At 46.4% G+C, this 12074-nt stretch overlaps 1 pseudogene; it reads left to right on the forward strand.

Annotated features, from left to right (window-relative positions):
- Positions 1-11462: 11462 nt before the first annotated feature.
- Positions 11463-12074, forward strand: part of LOC106735032 (40S ribosomal protein S2 pseudogene) — a 1792-nt pseudogene continuing 1180 nt past the window's right edge.

Genomic DNA, 12074 nt, shown 5'->3' on the forward strand with positions numbered 1-12074 from the left:
TCTCTCTCTCTCTCTCTCTCTCTCTCTCTCTCTCTCTCTCTCTCTGTGCCACCACAACGAAAAGGCCATGTGAAGACCAAGCAAGAAAACCATCTGCAAACTAAGATGAGAACCCTCACTGAGAACTAACCCCTTGATCTTCAACCTCTAGATCTGTGAGGAAATACATTTCTGTTACTTAAGTCACCCAATCTGTGGTGCCTATTGTGGCAGCCCTGGCAAAGCAATTCCAGAGGAAAGGAAGTCAATAAGGAGTGTGCCATCCAGCCAGTTGTCCCTGATGGCAATGAAGATTAGCCTACTGGAGAACTCTCCAGAATGTGGCATACACACCTCAATGTTGCCCCATCTGAAAGAGCAGCAGCTCAAGAATTTAGCCACCAGCTCCTGGCAGTCATTGGTTGAAGGGTACTCCTTAGCTATAGAACAGCTTCAGAGAACTCTTTAGGGTAAGGAGATGCAGTGCTGGCAGCTGGACAGTAGGCCAGTGTGCACTGAGAAGGTAAGTCCCAGGGGATGAGCCAGCACCAGCAAAATTTGCAGCTGGCAGCCTCGGCAATTTGGGATCCTGCGGAAAAACACAATGCACACGCAAAGGGCCTGGCTGGAGACAGGTTAATGAGGGGGCTGAGTACTGATGTGTGTGGAGCGAGTCTGTCTCTTTCTCACTCATGCAATAATCTGTTTTTAAAAAGAGAGAAATACAGATGCTTCCCCACTTACAGTGTTGATCAACCCATTGGCAATTGAAAATATCTTAAGTCAAAAAGTACATTTTATGGGCCAGACGGTGGTGTGGTGGTTAACATGGTTGGCCATGGTTTGAATCCTGGACCTGGTGGCTTAAGAATCACACTGGGCACATGTGTATGTGTGCCCAAAATCCTGAGAGGAGAATGGAGAAAAGATTGCAGTGTGGTCATACCCCCCGGAGGCTGATTTCTCGCTTTCCCTCTCAGTGTTTATCTGTCTCTTTGATGAATACACACACCCTATGGTGAAAATTTTTTTTTAAAAAATGCATTTTGACTACTAATTTGAAGTACAGTTTCAACCAAATGCATGTTGCTTTTGAACTATCGTCAAGTCAAAAACTTACAAGACAAACCAATACGAATCAGGGACCATGATCTATAATTGTCTCTGCCCTGGCTCCTGGCACAGAGCTAAAAGCCTTGTGATTTCCTGAGAAGGAGGAGTAGAAGGACAGCTTCTGTTCTATGGACACAGGTTTCTGACACAGAGCACTTAATTCTTTGAGATTTTCTGGACAACCAGAATGCCTTGTATTCTTTTTTTTTTTTTTTTTTTTTGAGAGGTTTTTGCTATAGGACGTGTGTGCTCGCCAGACAGAGACAGAGAGACAGAAAGCAAGAAATCACCCCCCCAGGGGGGATGGCCACGCCACAATCCCTTCTCCTCCGGTCTCCTCTCAGGATCTTGGGCACGCACACACACGCGCCCGGCGTGAGTTTAAGCCACCAGGTCCAGGACTCAAACCACAGTCAACTACATGGGAGTCCAGCAACATAGCCATTATGCTAACTGCTGGTCCCCAGAATGCCTTGTATTCTAATGCAGTGACTCTTGGAAGGGCTGGAGATTGAGTTAGTAATCAGTCACGCCTATGTGATGAAGCCTCTGTAAAATCATTGAACCACAGGAACCAGCAGTTAGCGTAATGGCTATGTCGCTGGACTCCCACGTAGTCGACCGCGGCTCACATCCTGGACCCGGTGGCTTAAAACTCACGCCAGGCACGTGTGCATGCGTGCCCAAGATCCCGAGAGGAGAACGGAGGAGAAGGGATTGCGGCGTGGTCATCCCCCCCAGGGAATGATTTCTCGCTTTCTGTCTCTCTGTCTCTCTCTGTCTGTCTGGCGAGCACATGTGCCCTATAGCAAAAACAAACAAACAAACAAACAAAAACCTCTCCAAAAATCATTGAACCACAGTGTGTGGACATGTCAGGAGGGTGGCCCAGCCCCGGTCCACAGGACAGAAGCTTCTGTACTTGGGGCCCCTCCACACCTCGCCCTGTGCATCTCTTCATCCGGCCATTCATCTGCATCTTTCATAATATCTTTTATAGTAAATGTAAATGTAAATTTCCCTGAGTTCTGTGAGCCACTCTAGTAAATTAAGTGCATCTAAGGAGGGGGTCGTGGAAATCCCAACTTACGGCCAACTGGCCAGGACAGGTCACAGCCTGGGGCTTGTGACTGGCATCCAAAGTGGGGGCAGTCGTGCAGTCTGCACTATCTCCAGGTAGACAGTATCAGAACAGAACTGAGAGGACACCCAGTTGTGCTCCACCAGAGAATCGCATACTTGTTGTCCAGAGGGGAAAAACATATTCTGGTCATAGAAACATGTTGAGTGAGCAAGAGAAAAAAGTGTTTGCTTTTTGGACACACAAACCCTCCAACCAACCCAGAGACCACACACCTTTCTCTACCTCTCACACACTAGAACAGTACTTCCCCTGCCCTAAATCACCCAGCACCAGGTCCCAGACAACCAGCAGTCACACAATAGGCCAGAGCCCATGAGTATTATTCTAGCTAACCAAACCAAGCTGCTTGCTCGTCCAGCCTTGCCTTTCTTGCAGAAAACAATATCAAGGCTTTTGCTGCACTAGCCTCTCTTTCCTCCCACCTCCCGACCTCCTCCGGTGCTCCTCCATGTGGCTTTGCTAGGATGGCGGGTGGGGAAGTAATTGGTCATGCCTCTCCTTTCCAGGGAACCGTTAAGTCACATTAAGCTTTTTTTTTCAACAGCATTGACTTCTCTTGTGTCATTACTCAGTCACCTTCACAAATTAAGACGTAAGCACAGATCACAAACCCGGAGCACATTGAGGTCATAGGAACAAGCAAGAAAAGAAGTCCTTTCAAGAAGGAGGCAGTGACCGGGCCTGTGGGATACTGCTGAGTGCCAAGTGAGTTGACCAGAAGCCCCAGTTGGGTCTGGCAATCCAGAACTCAGTGGTGACTTTTTGGTAGAGCAATTTTGGTAGAGACAGCAGATGGCATGGAGGGGCGAGCATGCATGGGGAGGAATGGATTCAGCAAGTGCAAGGTGCTGATGGAGAAACCCTGCTCTGAAGCAGACCCTGGAAATGGGGCCAAGCTGGCAGAAGAGGTGAGGTCAAGCCAGGGTTATTTAAAAGGTGGGAGATGCTTGCACGTGTTTGCGGGCTGGCAGGGAGGGGCCAGGAGGGAGGGCAAAGGGGCAGATGCCCCCTTTGTGGCTTCTCACACAGGCTGTGCCTGCTTCCTGAAAGACCATGAATAAATGATTAAAGATAAACATCGATCCACAGTCCTGAGACCCATTTTATTTCAGATTCGACTTTCGCAGAGGTTGCTCTGAATAGATATTGAAGACGCAACTCCTGGCCCTAAATAGCCTAAAAATAGCAGGCTCCCCTCTCCCAGTGTCCTTTTCCACTGAGTCTGTGGGTCATGGGCCTGCCCCTCATTTACAGAGAAGGTTAGAAGGACTCCCTTTTGGCAAGGGGACAATGGCCTGTCCCTGCAGCTGCCCTAATTCTGACTGGCAAGAGCTGGCGGAGGGCAAGATGTAGAGACTCTGTTACTGCCATAGATCCTTTGTCTCGCAGAAACACAGGCACTCTTTTTGACAAGAGAAATTTTTTCAGAAGAGCATCTCTTAAAGAAGGTTTCTCTTCAAAAGACCGAGGCACGTCTGAGACAGTCTTTCCCCAGGCACTACAAGGCCATAAATTTTCTAGTCTCCTCTCCCGCTCTGTGAGTTACAGCAGCATCTCAGTCATTTATTATTCATCATTATTACAGTGACATATCCAGCCATCTAATTCATTGTCTCCAAGCGCTGACTTCATCTCGTTCCTTAAATGCTCACCCAGCTGGAATTTCTTCTGACAAACTCCTGGCCCCACTCTGTCGTTATCTTTCCCCAAACAGGCATGATCCGTTTAGAACTTTATTGGCGATCTCGTAAAAGAGCCTTTCAGAAACAATCAAGGCCTCGATGTATCACCGATCACTTAGCACGCAGGAGGACAAATGAGCACTAAATGAAACTGCCGGTTCTTGACGCACCACGGAGAAAATTCAAGGCGCCATCCTGCAGTCTCCCCTGAGTCTGCATCCCCAGGCTTGTAAGAGACCATTCTGACCACCACATTCAGAAGCCGCCTGGGGAGGGTGGAGGGCGAGCGACGTCCTGGATTCCCACAGGTAGCTGTCTCTCTGCAGCTGAGGTGGAGCTGTGCTCTCAGACTCTCTCCAGAGCCCCTTCCTCTGCCCCCAGCCAGCGCACTGAGCTCCTACCCGGGTGGTTCCTCCTCAGTGCCTGCCTGCCTCCTGCTCTGGTCCCTAATCACCTCTTTAAAACTGTCTGCTTTGCCTCCTTTTCTTTAGGGACCTACCTCTACCTGATCTAACTGTCCAATAGAACCCTCTGCAGTGATGGGAACTGTCTGTCACATTGTTAACCAATGAGGCAGGGGCAACCAAGAACTACATTTTCTTTTTTTACCTTATTTGATTTTAATGTTAAAATCTTTGTAAAGTTTATTTATTCATTAATGTTTACTTCCACAAGAGAAAAAAAGAAAGACTCCCAACAGGGTTCCCACACTGCAATCCATTCTAGTCCCAGCCAGCCTGGGTCAGAAAATGCATAGGCCCAGTGAGCTCAGAGAGAACCTAGGACATAAGCCAGGATCTTCCTCCAGTGGGTCCAGTTCTGATACTGCTGCACCGCTGAACTGACCCCTGATCTCATTAATCTGAATGTAAATAGTGACATGTGGTTACCAATTACAGAGACAGGTATAAGGAGTGCTTGTGTAACTCTACCATCAACTCTCCTAAAAAATAATCACAGTTGATACTTACCAAGGCATTGTGTTAAATATGTTCTATTAATTATTTCATGTCATTTTCATGACAGCTGTGTGAGTTAAGTACCATTATTATCCCATTTTACAAATGACAAGACTGAAGTTTGAGGAAGTCAAGTCGTTACTAAGCAGGGAATCAGATCCTGGTGAACCAGGAGGAAGTGACCAGGCTTTCTCGATCCCACAGAAGTCTCTGTGATAGGCTGGGCTCTACCAGGATATCTGATGCCATTGGGTCTTCAGAGCCTCCAATGCCTACATTATGAAGAGAGGCAGGCAATGCCTTTCCTCCATGTCTGGATGGTCAAGAATACTGCTGTCCTATCACTATTTAACTGAAGTTTGACACTCCCCTGCAGGCCTTCAGGGAGAAAATGGCCAGCGGCTGGAATGGCAAGCCTGAGACCAGATAAAAGGGCACAGCAGGAGGGATTTAGGTTAGACATAAAGGGAACTTTCTAGAGCACTGAATCGAGTTTTGAGAGGATATATATACAAGCTCCATCTTTGAAGAACTGTAAAAACAGTGCAAATGTCTGTCTAGGATCACCATGAAATGATTTCAGATGCAAGGGAAAGACCAGAGGATCCCGAATGATCCCCTGCAGCCTCTACAATTTTTTATAAAAAAATTATTCTTTAAAATCACTCCGCAAATTACTTAAGGGAAAGAAATATAACATGGAGCAAGATTTAAAGAAATAACTACCTGGGACTAATGGGGCACTTTCTGTCACTATATTGATTCTTAGGATTAAACTCTTCGTTAAACCTTGGTATTTTTCATTCTTTTTTTTTTTTTTTTTTTTTTTTTTTTTTTTTTTTTTTTTTTTTTTTTTTTTTTGAGAGGTTTTCACTACAGGGCGCGTGCGCTCGACAGACAGACAGAGAGAGAGACATAGAGACAGAAAGCGAGAAATCGTGGGGGGATGGTTACACCACAATCCCTTCTCCTCCATTCTCCTCTTGGGATCTTGGGCACGCACGGACACGCGCCTGGCGTGAGTTTTAAGCCACCAGGTCCGGGACATGAACCGCGGTCGACTATGTGGGAGTCCAGCGACATAGCCATTACACTAACTGCTGGTTCCCAACTTTGGTGTTTTTGTTCATTGTGTAGCTGATTACAGAATTACCCAAGTCTGGATACTTCATAAAGCATAGAGGTTTATTTTGCTCATGATTTTGGAGATCCAAGTTTAAAGGGCAGGGGAAGCTTGAATATTTATATACCAACTTCAGACTATGTCTGGTGAGTCTCCTTGTTGATGCGGACTCTATGGAGCCTGAAGCAGTAAGGTATTGCATGATCGGACAGAGCAATGTGTGTCCATGTGTCTGCTTTTCTTAAAAGATGACCACACCCCACCCTGAAGACTTTATCCAATCCCGAGCACCTTCCAAAGACCCCTCCTTTCAACACCATAATTCAATTAAGGCATTATCCTCTCAACATCATTACAGTGGCTCACCAAATTTCAACACATGGATTTCAGGGGACACATTTGACCCTAGCACTTGGCTTCCCATCCTTTTCTCAGACAAAGTCTGTTCCTTCCTCCCACTGGTTGTTGTCTCCCACAAGCTGGTGCTGGCCTCTAATGCTTTACTAGTAGGAAGCCTTTCCAGGAAACAGAGCTGTTTGGATTAACCGTCCATCCTTCCTGTCCCTGGCTAGACTATTCTCTATTCCTGGGTCTCAGACACCTCCCTGGGGGAAGTTGCTTGGGGTTTCCTTTCCTGAAACAGAATAAAACTTCTATTACCTTCATCTTCTCCTCCGACATTTGGGGGGGCGGGTAGGTATGAGGGAGTGTCACTAGGCAACTAGCTGTTCTACTCACTCTCTGGCTCATGGAACTGCCAGGTCACCAGCTTCCAAGTCCAGAAGCATCTTTATTTTTTTATTCAATTCCTTTTTTAAAAAAGTTTATTTATTTATTTCTATGAATAAAAGAGAGAGACAGCACCTCCAACAGGGTCTTGACACTATAATCCACTCCCAGCCCTCAGCCAGAGCTGGATAATGGACAAATGCATGCCTGGCATACTCAGGGAGGACTCCAGACATGAACCATGATTATCACAAGCCTGCACCATGTTCTGGTCTGGTCCCTATTTTTTATTTGTTTATATTTGTTTGCTAGGGGGTGCATGCGCTTGCCAGAGAGAGAGAAAGGGAAGGTAAGAAAGCACTCTCCACGGAGGATGGTCACTCCACAATCCCTTCTCGTTCATTTCTCCCTCCTTTCAGGGTTTCGGGCACGTATGCACACACACACTTGGCACGTTTCTCAAATCCCAGGGTCCAGAACCCAAATCATGCAGTCAGCCATGTGGGGCCCAGGCACCTTAACTACCATGTAGTAGTTTTTTAACCATTGCTACTTTTAGTCCTCTAAGATCAGGCCACCATTGCTTTTTTAAATCAGTCTTGCTAACAGGATAAAAACCAGAAATACATGCATTCATTTGCAGCAGGATCACACAGACATATTCACTCTGCATATAGATATGCAAAATGTAGCTTCTTTACTTCCCTATAAATATTGTCTGAAATAATGTAAATGTAAACAGTGTAGCTGGAGGAAGAAGAGGAGAAAGAAGAACACACACAGCGTTTTGCCATGATCTAAACAGTCTCTTTCGATGAATGTGTAGCCTCTGCAGAGTGTCTGTGCCCTCAGTGCTTGGTGAGCTCACCACCCCACCTCGCTCCCTATGCGGACAGTGGGTGATTTTATGATCTTGTGGCACTATGGGACCAAGTCCTAGCCCCTATCTTGTCCTTGAACACATAGCTGGTGTCTCCTGAGCATAATGTTCAGGGTTCAGTGCAAAGGCAAGTGGAGGGCCAAAAATTACTAAGAATTTCAAGAGAGCAATGATGGAGCCTTGAACGCAGTGTGGGCCCCTATAGTTGGCACAGACCATATGCCCATGAAGTCTGTCCTGCTCCGAGAGCTTGTGTACAGACTTGCATCAGGCGAGGGCCCTTCACTGGGTGAAGGCTGCTGAGATCTGTCCTTCTGGGGCTTGCTAAGCGCCACGGTTGACTCGAACTTTTCTTGTCTCTGGGAGGGGTACTTTTCTTGTTTCTGTGTCACCAAGGCACAGGAGGTGGAGCCTGTAGTCTCCATATCCCTGCTCAGATGCCCCAACCCCACAGCTCTGCCTCCTATCAAGCTAAGCTCTCAGCCAACCTCCCTAGCCTTCCTCTTCTAGGAATGTGGGCACTACCCACATCACGTGGGAACACGGGCTTCTCTCTTCCTAGCCAGGTGGGTCAAGGGAGCCTCGGGGGTCACCCTCCCTACCCTTACCCCTACTACCAGAGTCCTAAAAAGAAAGTGAGAGAGGCACCTACCTGATGCACCTTGATATGCACCTGCAGCCTAGGGGGAGGTGTTCATAACACAAGCTCAGCACCCCCTGTCCCCATGGTCCTCTTCCTGCACAGTCCCCTGGACTTAAGGAGGCAGATTCCTTCCATACCCGACAACATGCATTCAGTCCACCAGCCACCTCTTGATTTACTACAGAGGAAGCTGAAGCCATTTCAAGAATTTTTACTTCTCTCGACCAAACCTGGCTTATTCTTCTGTAATCTTGCTGCAGACTTGAAAATCCTCTTTTGTGTGTCAGACGCTGATAGGGACTCTTTCTTCCACTTTGCTGGACTGGGGTAACTGTCTTAATCCCCTACCCTGTCTCCCAGGAGACTAGAATGGCTTAGTGTTCAGATCCCTTGAGTACTAGGAATTTAACTTACCAATTTGACAAACCGTCAAGTACAATAAAGGAGGGGGCTGGGGGAGGGTAAGAGATTCAGAGGTTTTCTCTTTTCAGATTTAAAAAAGAAATGGGTGTTAATCTAGCAAAGGTGGGAGAGTGGGTAAAGAGGAGCAGGCAGCGGTGAGAACTGGGCAGGCTCTCCTCTGCCTTAAAGGATTGGTCACCAGCTCCAACTCACTTCTGCCACTTAGAGGAATCAGGCCCACTAATCGTCTTATGGATTTTTATGTTTTTAATATTGACAATTTATTCAATTAAAAAAATAAAACTGTGGGGATATATCCTGTAGGAATCCAATAAAGCATATTTTCTGGCTGAATCTAATCACTATAAAAACAGGAGTCAGGCCAATGGGGCCAGAAACTGAGAACAGGGTGTTACGGGGAGAATGATGCCAGCAGGGGCAGATCTTGTAGGATTATAGTTATATTTTGACAGAAATGTATTCCCATGACTAAGAAGCTGTGATATGGTCTGACACAAGTCAAAGGCATGAACAGATTTGCATCCTGAAGGAACCCCCCTCTGGTTGGCACATGGAGTGTGGGTTAAAGGAGAGGAAGATGTGTAAGACTAGTTAGATGGCAAGAGAACATTGATGATGGGGCAGTAGAAGGAAAAGAGAGATATTTAGAAGGTAGCACTGATGGAACTTAGAGTTAGACATCATTAAACAAATCAAAACTGCACATTAAAATCAACTTAAAAATTGGCAAGGATGGCCCAGCTATGGTGGCACCAGCAGTAGGGTGACACTGGGCAAGGCTGGAGCCACATACGAGTCCCAGGTTCAGATCCTCAACCTACCTAAACAAGTTGGGTATAGTAGTGTGTGCCTGTAATACTAGCTAACTGGGAGGCTAGGGCAAGAGAGTTCTGACAATGGCGAGATCCTGTCAAAAATACCTATCTCTCAGGCCAGGTGGTAGTGCATAGTGGTGCAGCTAGACATGCATGAGAAGGTTCTCAGTTCAAGTCCCAAGACCTCCCTCTACACATGAGACATGTTTGCATGTCTGGGCTGGCTGAGGCTGGGAACAGATCATGGCATGAGGATCCTACTGGGTGTGTTTTCTTTTTCTCTCTCATGAAAGAAAGAAATAAAACTTAAAAAATACTTTTCTCTCTTCTTCCTCTTTCTCTGTCATGAGAAGAAGAAAAGGAAGAGGAGGAGAAGGAGAGGAAGGAGAGGAAGGGATACAGGGAAGGGAGGAGGTGGGAGAGGGAGGAAGAGGAAGAAGAAGAGAAGAAGAATTGGTGAGGATGTGAACCAATGGGAATTTTCATTAACTGCAGTGGGAATGTAAAATGGTACACCCACCTTGGAAATAAATCTGATAGTTTCTTTTTTTTTTTTCTTTAACTGCCAGAGGGTTCATGTTCTCATCATTGAGAGAGAGAGAGAATATCCTGCAATGGGACATAGTCGTGCTGCAATCCCTTTTCCTTCATCTCTCCATCCCATCGGATCTGGAGTAAGCACACACATACATCTAGCATGTTTCTCAAGCTGCCCAAGGTGGGATTTGAACTGCAGTTGGCCATGTGAGATCCAGTTCCTATGCACAGCACTGAATCACTGCACCACGGGGCTGGCCTGGTCTGATAGTTTCTTAAAAGATAAAACCGACAGGCCCAGCCATGGTGGCACAGGCAATAGGGTGCTGCTACATGATGCTGAACCACATGAGAAGGCCTTGGGTTCAGTGAACACACTGGGTATGCCTATTCGTATGCTCATGATCCTGGTTGGCTGAAAGGTTGGCAGTGGCGGGAGGGACAAGGTTGCAGCATGGTGAGACCCTGTCAAGGGTACCTGTCTCTCTCTCAAGTAATAAACCTAAAAAAAAAGAAAAAAAGTTGGACCAGCACTGTGTATTGGGAATTAGATCTCACATGACCAACCATGGTTTGAATCCTGACCCAAGCAGTTTAAAAAACATGTTGGACACATGTGTATGAATATCCAAAATCCTAATGGGATGGAGAAACAGAAGAAGTATTGAGTGTGACCAACTGCCTATTGGGGTATGCTTTCTCTCTCTCTCTTTCTCTCTGTCTCTGGCTAATGCACACATACCCTCTGGTAATAATAAAAAGAGAGAGAGAGAGAGAGATACTGTATAAAAACAAAAACTAAAACAAACACCTGCAATATATCGAATCTTTTCACCCTTAGGAGTTTACCTAATAGAAATGAAAATATGTATTCATACAAAGATTAATATATGTGACCAGATGAGCTTTATTTATAATAACTAAAAAGTGAAGACAACTTGAAATGTCCACCAATGGGTGAATGAATAAAGAAGTCATGGTATATCCATACAGTGGAATACCACTCAGCAACAAAAAGTAACCAACTATTAACACATAATAAGGTAAATGAATGTCAAAATCACTATACTCAGTAAAAGAAGAAACCATGCTGTATAATTTCATTCATATAAAATTCCAAAAAATGCAAACAAGTCGAAAAGTAGACCAGTAAATGGGAGGTAGAAAGAGAGATGAGTCACCAAGGGAGACAAGAAAACTTTGAAGAATGATAGAAATATTTGTCTTGAGTATAGTTTGAATGTAGTTATGGTTTCATGGACATGTGTATGTCCATGAATACTGATCAAATTGTTCACGTTAAATATGTTTAATTTGGGCTAGCCCTACAGCCTACTGGTTAAGGGAGCTGGATCCCACATGGTCAGCCATGATTTGAATCCTTGTTCTGGCAGCTTGAAAAACATGGTGGCAGTCTTCTCCAAGAAAACAACAAATGGCGGATGACCCCGGTATAGCGGCAGGGCCTGGAGGCCCCAGGGGCCTGGGATAGGAGGCTGTGGCAGCTTTCACGACAGGTTCGGCAGTGGACCCCGGTGGTCGGGGTTGGGGTCATGGTTGGGGCTGGGGCCAGGGCTGGGGCTGGGACAAGGCCACAGAGCTCACGGAAGCAAGGCCAAGGACAACAAGTGGATCCTGATCAACAAACTGGGTCACCTGGTCAAAGACATGAAGATCTAGTCCCTGGAGGAGCTCTATCTCTTCTCCCTGCCTATCAAGGAGTCTAAGATTATCGACTTTTCCCTGAGAGCCTCTCTCAAGGATGAGATTTTGAAGATCATGCCTATGCAGAAGCAGACTTGTGCTGGCCAGCAGACCAGGTTCAAGGCATTTGTCACCATCAGGGACTACAATGGCCAAGTTAGTTTGGGTGAGAAGTGCTCCAAGGAGCTGGCCACCTCCATGTGAGGGGCCATCATCCAGGCCAAACTCTCCATTGTCCCAGTGCAGAGAGGCTACTGGGAACAAGACTGGCAAGCCCCACACTGTCCCTTGCGAGGTGACCAGCCACTGTGGCTCTGTGCTGGTGTGCCTCATTCCCCCCCCC

This window comes from Tupaia chinensis, unplaced genomic scaffold (assembly GCF_000334495.1).
Source record: "Tupaia chinensis unplaced genomic scaffold, TupChi_1.0 Scaffold000279_1, whole genome shotgun sequence".
Taxonomy (NCBI): domain Eukaryota; kingdom Metazoa; phylum Chordata; class Mammalia; order Scandentia; family Tupaiidae; genus Tupaia; species Tupaia belangeri.